Raw genomic sequence first — 13,960 nt, 5'->3', positions numbered from 1 at the left:
AAGTGTCCACCTGTGCCAGTTAGTTTCACACGAGTCATCTAATTTAATCCTCAACTAACCCTGTGTGGGGGGAAAAGGTATTTTTCCCATTTTACAAATCAGGAATCTCAAGCACAGAGAGTTGACCTTGCCCAAAGTCACACAGTCAATGTTCCATGTAGAATTTGATTCTGAGTGCTCTGTCTCCAAAGCAACATTTTAAAAAATGCTTTAACACACATTATCAAATCTCTTCTACCAATTAAAAATGTTGCAATCCTTATTCAGCAAGGTGAATAGCAAAGGAGTTTCTCAAGCTCCCTGCTCTTCATTTAAAGACACGTGGTTTGCTTTTATTTTGTTGGCACTTAGAGATCCTCTGATGAAAGCCATCCATGCCCATTTGTGTTCTAGCTTCTGTCTCTATGATCCCTGCTAGGTTTAGACATAGCTTTTAGTAATCCCACCAAATCAATCTCTCCTGACCAGCCTCAGGGGTCATGATAAAATACTTAAGGGATTCTCATCTATTGAATCTTCTCATCAGGCAAACATTCTAACTCTTCTTTGAAGTAGAAAGGTAATTTTGCATCCTGCTGAGGGATAAAATAGAACTAAATTGTATTTGAGTGGAGAATGCTATTATCATTTTAGGGTTTTGATTACCAAAATAAGGAAAATCTCCTAATTCTAAGGTTGCCTTAGAAGATCACTGACATTCCAGAAAGTTTTTTTTTCAAACCAACAGCACTGAATTTCTTATCTTCAATTTTCTCCACTATTCTCATCTCTCAGAATAACTATCTTCTGTTTATTATTTATTTTCTAGGAACTCCACTATGTTGCTTAAGATCACTGAATTCAAGATGATAGAACTTTTTATTTTTTTTTCGTACACACAGAAGGGGATGCATGTGAGCAGGATCAAGGGAGATGTGGCTTTACTAGTAACCAGCTTCCTATGAGTTAATGCAATGCACTCCAGTATGTCCAAAGACCTAGGCTCCAGGCATCAGATCTGCTGATGAGGCTGACACTTGACCTTTTCAGGGCTTGATTTACTTGCGTGTAGGCACAGGATGGTCAGATTGAAAGCTCTCTGAGAGCAGTGACCTTGATGCGTTTTTCATTTCTGTACCTGTAGCAACTTGAGTCATGTAATCACTAATAATGAATCCACAAATACCTGTTGAATGAATGGTTAAATGCCCTACCCCACCCCACCTCCCAAAAAAAGAAAGAAAGAAAATGAAAAAGAAAAAGCCAAGCCTGGCATTTAAGACCCCCTGATTTGTCCTACTCCTTTTTCAGCCTCATTTCCTGCCTGCTACTTTGGGCACAGGGAAAACTCACAGGTCCAAGATCATGCCACTTTATGTCTTTGTTCATGCCCTTTTTTCCACCTGCCTACTCCCGTTACTATCAGAAGCCCTGATTATCATCCAGGGGTCAACTCCAGGCCACTTCTTCTGAGACATTTGTTTCTATAGATCTTGTGTTATTCATTTATTCATTCCACAGATATTTATTAACACTCAACTGTGTAGCAGCCAGTGTGCTAGGGCTTTACGTGAATCATCTCGTTTGATCCTCACAGTAATCCAATGTCTATTTATTCTTTCATTTAACCAGTATTTATTGAAAGCATGTTAGTTAACACACCCCATTGTAAATGCTGGAGGTTGAGCAGTGAGAACGTTAGAAAACATCCCACCCCCCAGGGCTTATATTCTAATGGAGACACACAAGGTTGGAAACAAGTACAAAAATAAATGAACAAGATAATTTCACATAATGGTAAGCCATTATGGAACTAAAAGTTGCTGATGTGCAAGGGAATGATAAGAGTGGGGAATTAGAATTAATCTAGATGGTAAATTCCTCAAGGGCAGTTTTACATCTTATGCATCTATGCATTACCCAGTGACCAGCACAGTGAGTTATAAACTCTGGTCATTCAAAAATCTTAGATAGAGAATAGAACGTTGAACCTAGTGATCTGTAAGATCCCTTCCAGCTCTAAAATTGTGCTGCTGAGAATAAGAAATAGGTACAAGGTTTAAGTGTGAGACATGAAGTATTCCTAAAAAAACCCATGTGCAGGGAATATCTCAGCTAATCCTTGAACCTGGGCAACAATTTAGTCAGCTCTGACTTTTCCCAATCCAGTAGAGAAGAAGCAATAGTTTACCCAAGCCCTAGAGTATTTTCTCTTTGACTTTGGAATGCATTGTATTTTTTTCTTTGGCAGCAAAAATACCTTTGTAATTATATTTGGCTTAGATGAATGCAGCAGTGAATTCTTAAAGTACATAGCATGTGATAATACAAAAAAGTATAGCAGGAAGCAAAGGAGAGCCAATCTGGGATTAAAATTTTGCTGTGCAAAGCCTAGTGTTTTCACTCGCTGAAACTGCTGATGAATACTGCTAATGTAATGACAAGCAAAAGTTAACTGAGGATAAGGAAAAGTAAAAAGGAATTGTAAAAACCCATGAATACAAACTGATAGGATTCAGATTGCAGGATCTCTCGTCTAAACACCTTTTGTCCTATTCAAAATGATCTTCCCAACCAGTAGGAGAAGACTTTGAGCTGTTTATTCAGGAGTGATGATGAAGTTATATGGGCTGAGTTGCACATCTGTTCCTAGGAGGCCTCCTTCACTGGCTTTAACCAGAGTCTGGCCAGAGTGTTGAGTTTTTCTCTGGGTGAAGCTTTACCAGCCTTCACAGGATGAAGCTCACGACCTGTGTGTTTGGTGATCAGCTCATAACGCAGACTGCAAGCCTGCTTTAGAGATCCGAAACCTGCGAACTGCTTTGATTAGTTGCTAGCTGAGTGGGGAGTGGAAAGAGGAACTGCAAGGTCAAGAATGTGCTCATCTCACCTTTGTGAAGTGTAATTTGCAGGGGGACGGGTACTACACTTTTGTTTCAAACTTTACAGTAACCAATTCTCCAGTTTAACCACATAAATGAGTGTGGAAACCCCCTTACAGTCAGGTCAAGAAAAAGGTTGTCCTTTGAATTAACTGTTCAACTGTTCATTTACATAGTTCTACGATATAAACATGTCTATTAAATATTTCACATTCAGTGTAGCCTATAGTGCCAAATGATAATTATGTGTTGCAGCACCAGTGAAAGCATACTGGTCGAGTATAAGGATAAGGATTAATATGTACAGGAAAAAATGTGTCACCAAGAACACAAAGTCACCTCCCTAGGCAATATTTATATTTTTAAAAAAATGAACAGCTTTTTGAATGCTTTATGCATGGCTTGCCCTGATTCTTTTATAAGATGTCCCCCTTTATAAACCTGTCACTTGCTGAATAATGTTTCACCAGTGCTTTTTTTCCTGGTAGTATGACAAGCTGTGTTGACTATTGAACTTTAAATGGTATTTTCTCCTTAAAGTAAAATCTTAGGAGTTTTAATTAGCAATGCAATAATTTGAGTTCATAGAGGAAATGCTTTTAGCTAAAGGATTTTTGTGATATGGCCTTAATCTTCATAGTGTTTGTAATTCCCATTTTCCTTAATATTTGTCTTAATAATGGAACTAGCTTTTGGCCAAGATGAGGATAATCCATTTATATAACACCATTAAAGTACAGAGAAGTTTAGTAGTTCTTAGGAGTGTGAATTTCAGCACAGAGTCATCCAATCAAAGTGAAATGGTTTCTCAAATTTTGAGTTTGAAACAGTACTTCCTCCCTCAACAAAAACAAATACAAAACAAAAAACAAAGTGTGCTCACAGTGTACCAGGCATTGTGCTAAGTGCAAGGAAATGGAAATATGAATAATTCAGGTCAGTATTTCTCTTCTTCATTTCAAACTTGTAATTTTCCTGAGGTAGCAAAGTAATTTCCTCAGCCATCCATTTTCTCTTGGTAGTGAAAATAATCTTTAAGATTAGCTTAGCACTATCAAAAGCACAATCTTTAATAATCTTCAGGCTACTGGTGAACCAAACCAAATGTTCTTTTTGAAATGCATTTAAGGAATGTATGAAAACCTGTACTTAGCACAAATCAAGGGTATTTGTTTATCTTATAAAAGGATTCTTTATAAATGAAAGGAGGAATAGTTCAGCAGAGATGAAAGAGCATGAAGAATCAGCCTCAAGTTGAGGTATCCATGGAGCCTCTTAATAACCAGGCTTGATTCCATGGGCAGGTTCCTTAAGTACCTTGTCTCCCTACTTTCTCATCTCTTAAAGCTACAGAAATGAGTGGGATAACATATGTAAAGGGTTTCCTATAGTGCTGGTCACATAATCTAGGCTCCATAAAAAGCAGCTGTTTCTACAAAACAATCATAGGGTTTTCTTAATATTAAACAACTTTATTGTGTTTACAAGAGCTATTCACAAAATTTAAATCTGTACGAGTTTTTCAGCAACACATTGCAGAGAGACCTATGGCAGTACTTTTCTAGATGTAAATTAAATGTTCATTTATCATTTGTGTGTATCAAACACAGTGAAAGCTATTAGCAAGGTTGTATCTTGCAATTTACAATTTTTTGTGCAGCCCTTTGCCAAGACGTCCTTGTTTGGCAAACACAGGCTTTAACCACCTTCTTCATCATCTGTTTCTCCTCTCTAAGATCCTTATGTTTTCCTCAAGTCATAGTACACAAACAATAATTGCAGGCTGTTCACCCTTTTTCTATTTGAAAACACACCTCTGGAACTTCTTTAGTTCTCAAGACGACTCTCATGACCCCCTCCACGTTGATGATCTCTTCTCTGCTTGTCAGAGGAACTTTCTTATTTACCGTTGGACTGGTATTTACTCTAATCTTTGCTTATCCTATTGAGAGCAACTTCCCAGACTAAATTCCGTCTGAAGAAATCAGAAGCTATAAAAAGTTTTTTATCTTATAAGAAGAAAAGTGAACTTTTAAAAAATATCTTGACATTAGCATCAAGAATACATGGATGATTAGTTGATGGATCCTAGTAGTTTTAAATTAAAACATTATACATACTTCATTGTTACTAATGATAAATGAAAAAGTGGTAAAATTAACTCTTAAATCAGTGGAAATCTGCAAGTATGTCTTATCTCTGAGAGATATTTGTTACTAAAGGTATATTTATTTTATATAAATTATATTTCCAATAATAGATGACTCATGCCCACAGCTTCTTATAACTCTAAGTGTATATGTTATTAAATTTCACAGGCAAATTCTCTAACTTTGAAAGATGCTCTTTGATTCTTGTTAATTATTATTTTTTTTAACATCTTTATTGGAGTATAATTGCTTTACAATGGTGTGTTAGTTTCTGCTGTATAACAAAGTGAATCAGCTATACATATACATACATCCCCATATCTCCTCTGTCTTGTGTCTCCCTCCCACCCTCCCTATCCCACCCCTCTAGGTGGTCACAAAGCACCGAGCTGATCTCCCTGTGCTATGCAGCTGCTTCCCACTAGCTATCTATTTTACATTTGGTGATTCTTGTTAATTATTGATCCTTGAATTCTTGATATCCTTGTGTTACATGTTGTTATCAATAAAAGCTGGCATCTAACCAAGGCTTTTCCCTTAATTCTTGTAAAAGAGCTGGTTTGATGATGAGCATATAATGAAATATACTTGTAAAGGTTTGGTTGGATCACAGAGTTTGATTGAACCTAAGAGTTTTCAATACTTGCTTTATTCTATTCCTATGAACACTAGGACATCGATGTATCATTTCCACATATATTGCTTGGACTGCATGCCAGAAATTCATGTACTGGAGTATCAAAAGTCTTTGTTTTAAAGGATCTCACCCATAGAGTGATCCTAGGGCACAGGGCTCCAAGTTTAGCATTATTTGAATTTCCCTCAGTGGGTCATGAACTGAGTGGAGTGTCATGAAATGAAGAATTCACTGAAGGAATAAATGTTGTAGTGTATTTGCTCGTTATTGTTTTATGAATCCTGACAAATCCCTTGTGTTTCTTTTGCATTTCAAAAGAAACACTTTTAAGCATTAATTCAGTCAAGAAGCACAAATATAATAAGGAGAGATATTTCTTTCATTTTTGCCTCTGTAGAATGAATATAAAACAGCAAACAGTGGAAGATTTTCAAAATTAGGGAAATCTTTTAAAACGTTTCCAAAATAAGTCATCCTTGGTAAGTTAAAGATTGTTTTGATTGAATACTTTTTAAAAACCTCAAGTAGCATATGTTTTGTTTTAAGAGATGGTAGAATACGACCTCTGAGCAATGAACAGTTCATGGCTCATCTACTCACATACAGCATAATCACCTAGGATAAAAATGAACAGCCGTCCTCTGTGAGATCCAGGAACAGGTGGTACAAGTAATCATCCTAAATGTTTGGAATACTGGCCTGGCAACAAGATTCAAAAGACAAGTGTCCCCAGCTCCACTATAAAGGGACAGGAGAAGGATTCTTTTGCACATCCAGTGCAGGCACTCGATGAATAAATGTGTGCAAGCTTGCCTTGGGAGAGGAATGAGTAGGTTATTCACTTATTAGCTTGTGATATACCATCTGCCCTCTGGGATGGGCTCAAGGTGACTGAAGGCAAGTAAGGGTTATCTGGAGATACCCTTTCTGAAAATGGAAATTCCCATTCATATTGTAGACTTTAATAGAAGAGATTATTATTGAAAATATTCATTGCCTATAATGCTATTTTATCCCCAGCTGTATTTGCTTTCAGCCTGTGGGCAAACTGTCCACAAACAGAGCCAGATAAATGCCTGTCTGACCCTGAGCTGACTTCATATTTCTGTGGCTGTTTTTAAAAACTGCATATTTCTGAGAAATAACAAGGTCCTGTTGTATAGCACAGGGAACTATACTCAATATCCTGTAATAAAACATAATGGAAAAGAAAAATAAATAAATAAAAAAGAAGGAAAGAAAGCAACAGTAACTAAAAAAATGAAATAAAATAAAATTATACTGCTTCAAAAAGAACTGCATATTTCTGTGGCCGTTTTTAAAAACATCAAAGTTTGTGCTGCATTAGCCATGGTTTAGGTGGAGCCAAATGTGATCATTCTAGAACAGTTCTTTATTATTCTATCTTTGAACAATTCTCTATTTAGCAATTGGTGAGAAACATTTCTATAAGAAGGCTTTTATTTTCCACCAGGGACTACATGGGTGATACCATTCAATCTAATAATATAACATATAAGGCTTTAGGTAAATGATGACACACATATCCCCCCCGCACCCCAGTCAATTTTTTCTTTCCCACTGTTTCAGCCCTGGTGCAATCATATAATCTGTACATTTTTCTAGCAAAATTGTATTTTTTAACCTTTTGATTTATGAGTTTATTTTACTTTAAGGACACTAACTGTTTATCTGTTGTATCTGTTACCAGTATGTTTGCTAGTTTGTCATTATGCTTTCAATTCTGTTTTTGGTATTTTTTGGATTTATACAATAACTTAATGTACGTGAGGTGTATCAATTTTTATGTTTTCCGACTTCAGCATTCATGCTTAGAAATATCTCTTCCACGCTACAATTATATAAATATTTATCTGCATTTTATGCAGTACTTTTAAGATTTTATTTTTACATACCTCCCCAACTTTCTAGTCTATAACACTTTTTCTCATACAAACCAAACTATGCATACTAAGCTGTTTAAAAAGTGAAGATCTGAGAATCATATCTATGTTTTCAATACTACTCCAAATAGTAAAATGCAGAAAATGAGGGAGTTTCATTTCAAAATGCCAAATAATGAGTTTCACTGCCAAAATATAATTAGGAACTATTTTACTGTGAGGACATGAGCTGAGAGTAAGTTATTATAATTTATAGTGATATAAATTAATTCTTATTAGATTAAGGCAGTGCAGATTAAGATGCCTGTAATTATAGAATGATACATGTCATTATTTGGTGGATTGGAAAGAGCATGTGACTAAGACATCAGTTTGCTTTTCTCTCAAGTGAGGGCATTGGACCCTAGATGACCTCAGTAAGGTACCCACAGCACCAAAGGGCTAAGATTCCTACATGGACTGAGGGAACAAAATAGCCAAAATATCAGCTCCTTTCTTCTAGGATGGAACATACTGCCTTTCAGGAGCAAGAGCTAAGGAAATCAAGGGCTGAATTTGTCCTGACTTCTTGGAGCTTGCAAACAGTTCTCTCTCCTCAGAAGAATGGGACATGGCTTTTAAAGCACTTACTGGAGTTTGCTGTAACAAAGAACAGAAATATGATTTGGAAGCTGGACTGTTTTGATACATTTTAAATGATTATTCACTGTTCTATTTTAGCATTTCTTAAAGTAATGCTAAGGGCAGTACCTTTCAGCACCCATGAAAAAGGAGTTTGTCTTTAATTAAACTGCAGCTCGAAAAACTAGCAGTCTACCCAGGATGATATTAAAAGTATGTAACAAATAGTATGACATAGGCACCAACTTCTCAGAAAGGACTCTGGTTATAAACTACAGATCTTCCTCAACTTATGACAAGGTTGAAACCTGTTGAAAATATCATAAGTCGAAAATGCATTTAATACACCTCATCTACCAAACATTGTAGCTTAGCTTAACCTACCTTAAACATGCTCAGAACACACATTAGCTTATTGTTGGGCAAAATCATCTAACACAAAGCCTATTTTATAATAAAGTGTTGAATATCTCATGAAATTTATTGAATACTGTACTGAAAATGAAAAACAGAATGACTGTATGGGTACAAAAGGTTGTAGTGTGTCAGTTGTTTACCCTCGTGATCTCGTGGATGACTGGGAGAGAGTATCATACCACATATTGCTAGTTGGGGAAAAGATCAAAATTTAACGTGCAGTTTTTACTGAAGGCATATCACTTTTGCACCATCATAAAGTCGAACAATCTTAAGTTGAGGACCATCTGTATTGCTTGCCTATACTGGGGGGTAGCAGCTGAACATCTTTCCTGAATGTACACTGGGGACCAGAGAAATTGGAATCTGTACCAAAATTAGCTAGGAACTTGGGATAGAGTGGAGAACAATAAACAAGGTCCCTGCCATTCAAGAGCATACTTTCTAGTTGGGGAAAGAGATAATCAGCAATAAAACAAATATAAAATCATTTCTGTTCATCATAAATGCTTTGAAGAAGATTAAGCCGGTTATGTGAATAGCGTGACAAAGAGTGGAAGTACTTTAAATAGAGCGTTCAAAGGACGTTCTCTAAATATATGATACTTGAACAGAGAACCAACTGATGAGGAGCCAGTCACTGAAGACCTGGAGAAAGGGCATCCCAGCCAACAACAAATTTAGATCCAAAGGGAGAATAAGCTTGGAGTGTTATTTGAAAGATTGTAAGAAGGCCAGTGTAGTGAGAGGGGAGTTAGTGAGAAATGTAAACACCAGGAGATGAGGCAAGCAGTGGTCAGCTCTTATAAAACCAGATCCTGAGTGCAATGGAAAGCTGTTGGAGTGTTTTAAGCAGAAGACAAAAGTGACTTGATTTACAGTTTAAAAAGATATCAATGAAATAGAATCGAGAGCCAAGAAATAAATCAGTATTTCACAGTGGAATCAGGAATACTCAATAGAGGAAAGATAGTCTTCAATAAATGGTGTTGGGAAAACTAGATATGCAAATACAAAATAATGAAATTGGACCCCGATCTTACACTACTCACAAAAACTAACTAAATATAGATTAAAGACTTAAATATAAGATCTGGGGCTTCCCTGGTGGCGCAGTGGTTGAGAGTCTGCCTGCCGGTGCGGGGGACGCGGGTTCGAGCCCTGGGCTGGGAGGATCCCACATGCCGCGGAGCGACTGGGCCCGTGAGCCACAATTACTGAGCCTGCGCGTCTGGAGCCTGTGCTCCGCAACAGGAGAGGCCGCGATGGTGAGAGGCCCGCGCACCGCGATGAGGAGTGGCCCCCACTTGCCACGGCTAGGGAGGGCCCTCGCGGGGGGATGAAGACCCAACACAGCCATAAATAAAATAAATAAATTAATTAAAAAAAAAAAATTAAAAAAAAAAAAAAAAGATCTGAAGCCATGAAACTCCTAGAAGAAAACGTAGGGGAAAAGCTCCTTGACATTGGTCTTAGCAATGATTTTTTTTGATATGACAACAAAAGCAAAGGCAATATATGTAAAAATAAGCAGTTGGACTACATCAAAATAAAAAGCTTCTACACAGCAAAAGAAACAATCAACAGAATGAAAATGCAACCTGTAGAATGGGAGAAAATATTTGCAAACTACGTATCTGATAAGAAGTTAATATCAAAAAGATATAAAGAACTCATACAACTCACTAGCAAAAAAAAAAAAGAACCAAATAATCTGATTTAAAAATGGGCAGAGGACCTGAATAAACATTTTATCCAAAGGCATATAAATGGTCAACAGGTACGTGAAAAGATGCTTACCATCACTAGTCATCAGGGAAATGCAAATCAAAACCACAATAAGATATTACCTCCCACCTGTTAGGATGACTATTATTAAAAAGACAAGAGATAACAACTGTTGTTGAGGATGTGGAATAAAGGAAACCCTAATGCACTTTTTGGTGGGAATGTAAATTGGTGCAGCCACTATAGAAAACAGTATGGAGGTTCCTGAAAAATTAAAAATAGAACTACCATATGATCCAGCAATCCCACTTCTGGATATATATCCGAAGGAAATGAAATCACTATATTGAAGAGAGATCTGCAACCCCACATTCATTGCATTATTCACAATAGCTAAGACATGGAAACAACATAAGTGTCCATTGATAGATGAATGGATAAAGAAAATATGATATATATAAATTATATATATATGTATGTTGTATATATTATATATATTTTACATTTTATATGTATATATATATTTTTTAATCACAATAAAGAAGGAAATCCTGCATTTGTGACAACATGGATGGACCTTGAGGACATTATCCTGGGTGAACTAAGTAAAACAAGATAAAAACTGTATGATCTCACTTATATGTGGAATCTTTAAAAAAACAAATGAAATTCACATAGAAACAGAGTAGAATGAGGGGCAGAAGAGTTGGGGAAATGGTGGGATGTTGGTACGGACTTCTAGTTATAAGATGAATAAGTTCTAGGGATGTAATTCATGATGACTGCTGTATTGTGTACTTGAAAGTTGCTAAGAGAATAGATCTTAAATGTTCTCACCACACTCTCTTTCACACACACACACACACACACACACACACACACTTGTAATTATGTGGGTTGATGGATGTGTTAACCTTATTGTGGTAATCATTTAGCAATATATACATATCATCAAATTATCACATTATATACTTTAGACTTACACAGTGTTTTATCTCAATTATTTCTCAATAAAGCTGCGGAAAAAAAGATAATTCCAGCTGCCATGTGGAATGTGGACTCTACGGAGAAAGGTAGAAGCATGGAGAAAGTTAACAGGCAGTTGGCAGACTTACTGGTATCTTGGATTTGGGAGGTTATGGGGAAAGAGATGAGAATGATCATAGTGAGGATAGATTTAGAAAGTAAAATTGCTGTGTTCCTTCCCATGGAGAGATTCTCCATTCAGGGCTAAAGTTTGGAGTTTCTGTATTTTATTTTTATAAGGGATATCATTCCCTTTTATAAGTTTATTTTAAATGTCATTTATAAATAATGGCAAACTTTTGAAATAAGGTAAAAGATAGTTGGTTTCTTTTAAATGTCTAATATTCATGTTCCTTAGAGAAGGTAAATTTACATTTTATCTAGGATTTAATGAAATCCTTTATCATTTGTGCCTGTTAAAGTGTCTGGTTAGAATCCTGTAGCCCAGATAGTGAAGAAGATAGTCTTCAATAAATGGTGCTGGGAAAACTAGATATGTAAATGCAAAAGAATGAAATTGGACCCCTATCTTATAATACTTATAGAATTTACATAGAACCTTCTACCAATACTCTGCTTTATTCCTTTCCTGCTTTTCTTTTGACTCCCTTTTTGGACTCTGTTCCATCTTTTTCCCTCGGGCATACAATTATCAAGCTAGCTGTAAATGATGTGAAAGATCACCACACAACTTGTACTGAGGAATGGGCTTTGCTGGTCCAAGCATTCCCAGAAGAAGGCTACGTGATACAGAGCACACCATTTATCTTTCTGAGAATTGGTTTTCTAATAATTAAAATGAAGAGATTGGACTAGATAATCCTAAAAATTCTTTTCACTTCCAAGATTTTAAGATTGTCTCTCTTCTGATTTTCATATGTTGTTGATATAATCCATTACTTGCTTTAATTAATTACACAATGTTATATACATCAGCCATTTTTATGCTGATGATTCCCAAATTTATATCTCAAGTTCAAGACTCGCTCATGAGGTCCATTCTCATGTAACAAATGGATTCCTGAACATCTCTACCTGGACATTGTATAAGCACCTCAAACACTTTATGTTCAACATGACTCATTAACTTTCCCCATCAACTGGCTACTTTTTCTGTATGCTTTCCTCACATTGTCTAGATCTCTCTCTCTTTGACTGAGTCTTCTACTCCACCTTTCTTGCAAATAACCATCTACTTACGAGTCTACAAAACTCAGCTCAAGAGTCACCTCGTTATGCAAAATTTTTCTAAAGTCCACTCACTTCCTCTGCATGTAGAATTTTTTACTGCCTGTGGTATCCTGATGAGTATCAGAGCACCTGCATGAGTTTGTTCACCTGTTTATGTGTCTACATTTTAAACTCCATGAGGGCAAGTATAGTTTCTTATTTCCTTGTGATTCTACGCTCAGCTTAGAATGTATCACAGTAGATGATTAACAAATATATAATGAATGAGTAAAACTGAAAATTCTCTGATCTGAGAATTGCTCATGTCCCAGTTTCTTATCTGGAATATGTTCTCCCACCAATAGTCTCTTCAAGACAGGGGGAAGCCATTGGCTTTCTTGCTTTTTTCACCTGTTTACCAGTTTATGAAGACTCATATAAATGCCAACCTCCATTTGTTTGCACACATTCTTCTGTGAGAATTCAGTGCCCTTTTCATGTATATTCTGTCTTGCAGGGTGCAGAGACCACATTTTCTCTTTCTTTCCTCTCTTCCCTGAGGTTGAGATTAGAATAGTGATGTCCAGCCAGTTTTTAATAGATGTTCATTCCTTGAAGCCCACATTTGCCTTAGTTCCCTCTGGTAAACAACTAAAATTTCTTCAACATAGACAGTTATATATAAACCAGTTTCATCATGAGCACTTAACAAATACATTTCTGGCTTCTCAAAATGCTAATGAAATTTAGACCTGATACTTAGCTCTCATTCAGTATACTTGGGTGTATAAGCTGTCAGATTTGAGTGGCTGAATTTTTTATCAGCATCATCTTAAAATACCTCCTACTCCCTGATCAGGCTGGAAGAAATTAACCAAGGTGATTTATTTCAGCAGGATCAAGAAACCATCTGTGACTTGTAAAAATGATAGGATCAGCTTTCCTTCCCATTATGTTTTTAAAACTTACTGCTACTGGAGTAATTAACATGAAACTTACAGACAAATCAGAAAGAACTTTGCCTTATAAGAGAAATTTCTTTCTCTGAGGTCACAAATCCTTTAAGACTTCTGAGATAACTAACTTTCTCAGGTCTGCTCTCTACTTTCTTTTCTTGAGTGGGTAGTACTCTGTCCCTCCCATGGCCATTTTCTTCCCCCTGCCAGTCTTTCTGACATTTCCTGATAGAGTCAGGAATAGCACTTTGTCAGTTAATTTATCTTTGAAAAGATCACAGATTGAAAGTGATGCAGGAGGTAGTTCAAACCAAATAACCATTAATACTGACAATAATTATCATTACTCTTTATTAAGCACTTTAAGTGCTAGTTATAATTACGTAACTAATGCATTTAATTCTCAAAACAGCCCTGTAATTTAAGCATCCCATACCAGCCTTTTACAGAAGAGGAAGAGAGGAGAGTAGATTTCCTGAGGTCACACAGT

General features: G+C 36.4%; 1 protein-coding gene across 2 annotated transcripts in view; it reads left to right on the top strand.

Moving 5' to 3' along the window:
- The window catches only part of PDGFD (platelet derived growth factor D), a 226,782-nt gene that overhangs the window by 183,956 nt on the left and 28,866 nt on the right, over positions 1 to 13,960 (top strand). The window lies entirely within an intron of this gene.

This window comes from Balaenoptera borealis, assembly GCF_965194805.1.
Source record: "Balaenoptera borealis genome assembly, chromosome: 11".
NCBI classification, from domain to species: Eukaryota; Metazoa; Chordata; class Mammalia; order Artiodactyla; family Balaenopteridae; genus Balaenoptera; species Balaenoptera borealis.
Note: the sequence above shows the minus strand (reverse complement) of the source record. Positions and strands in the feature narration are given on the sequence as shown.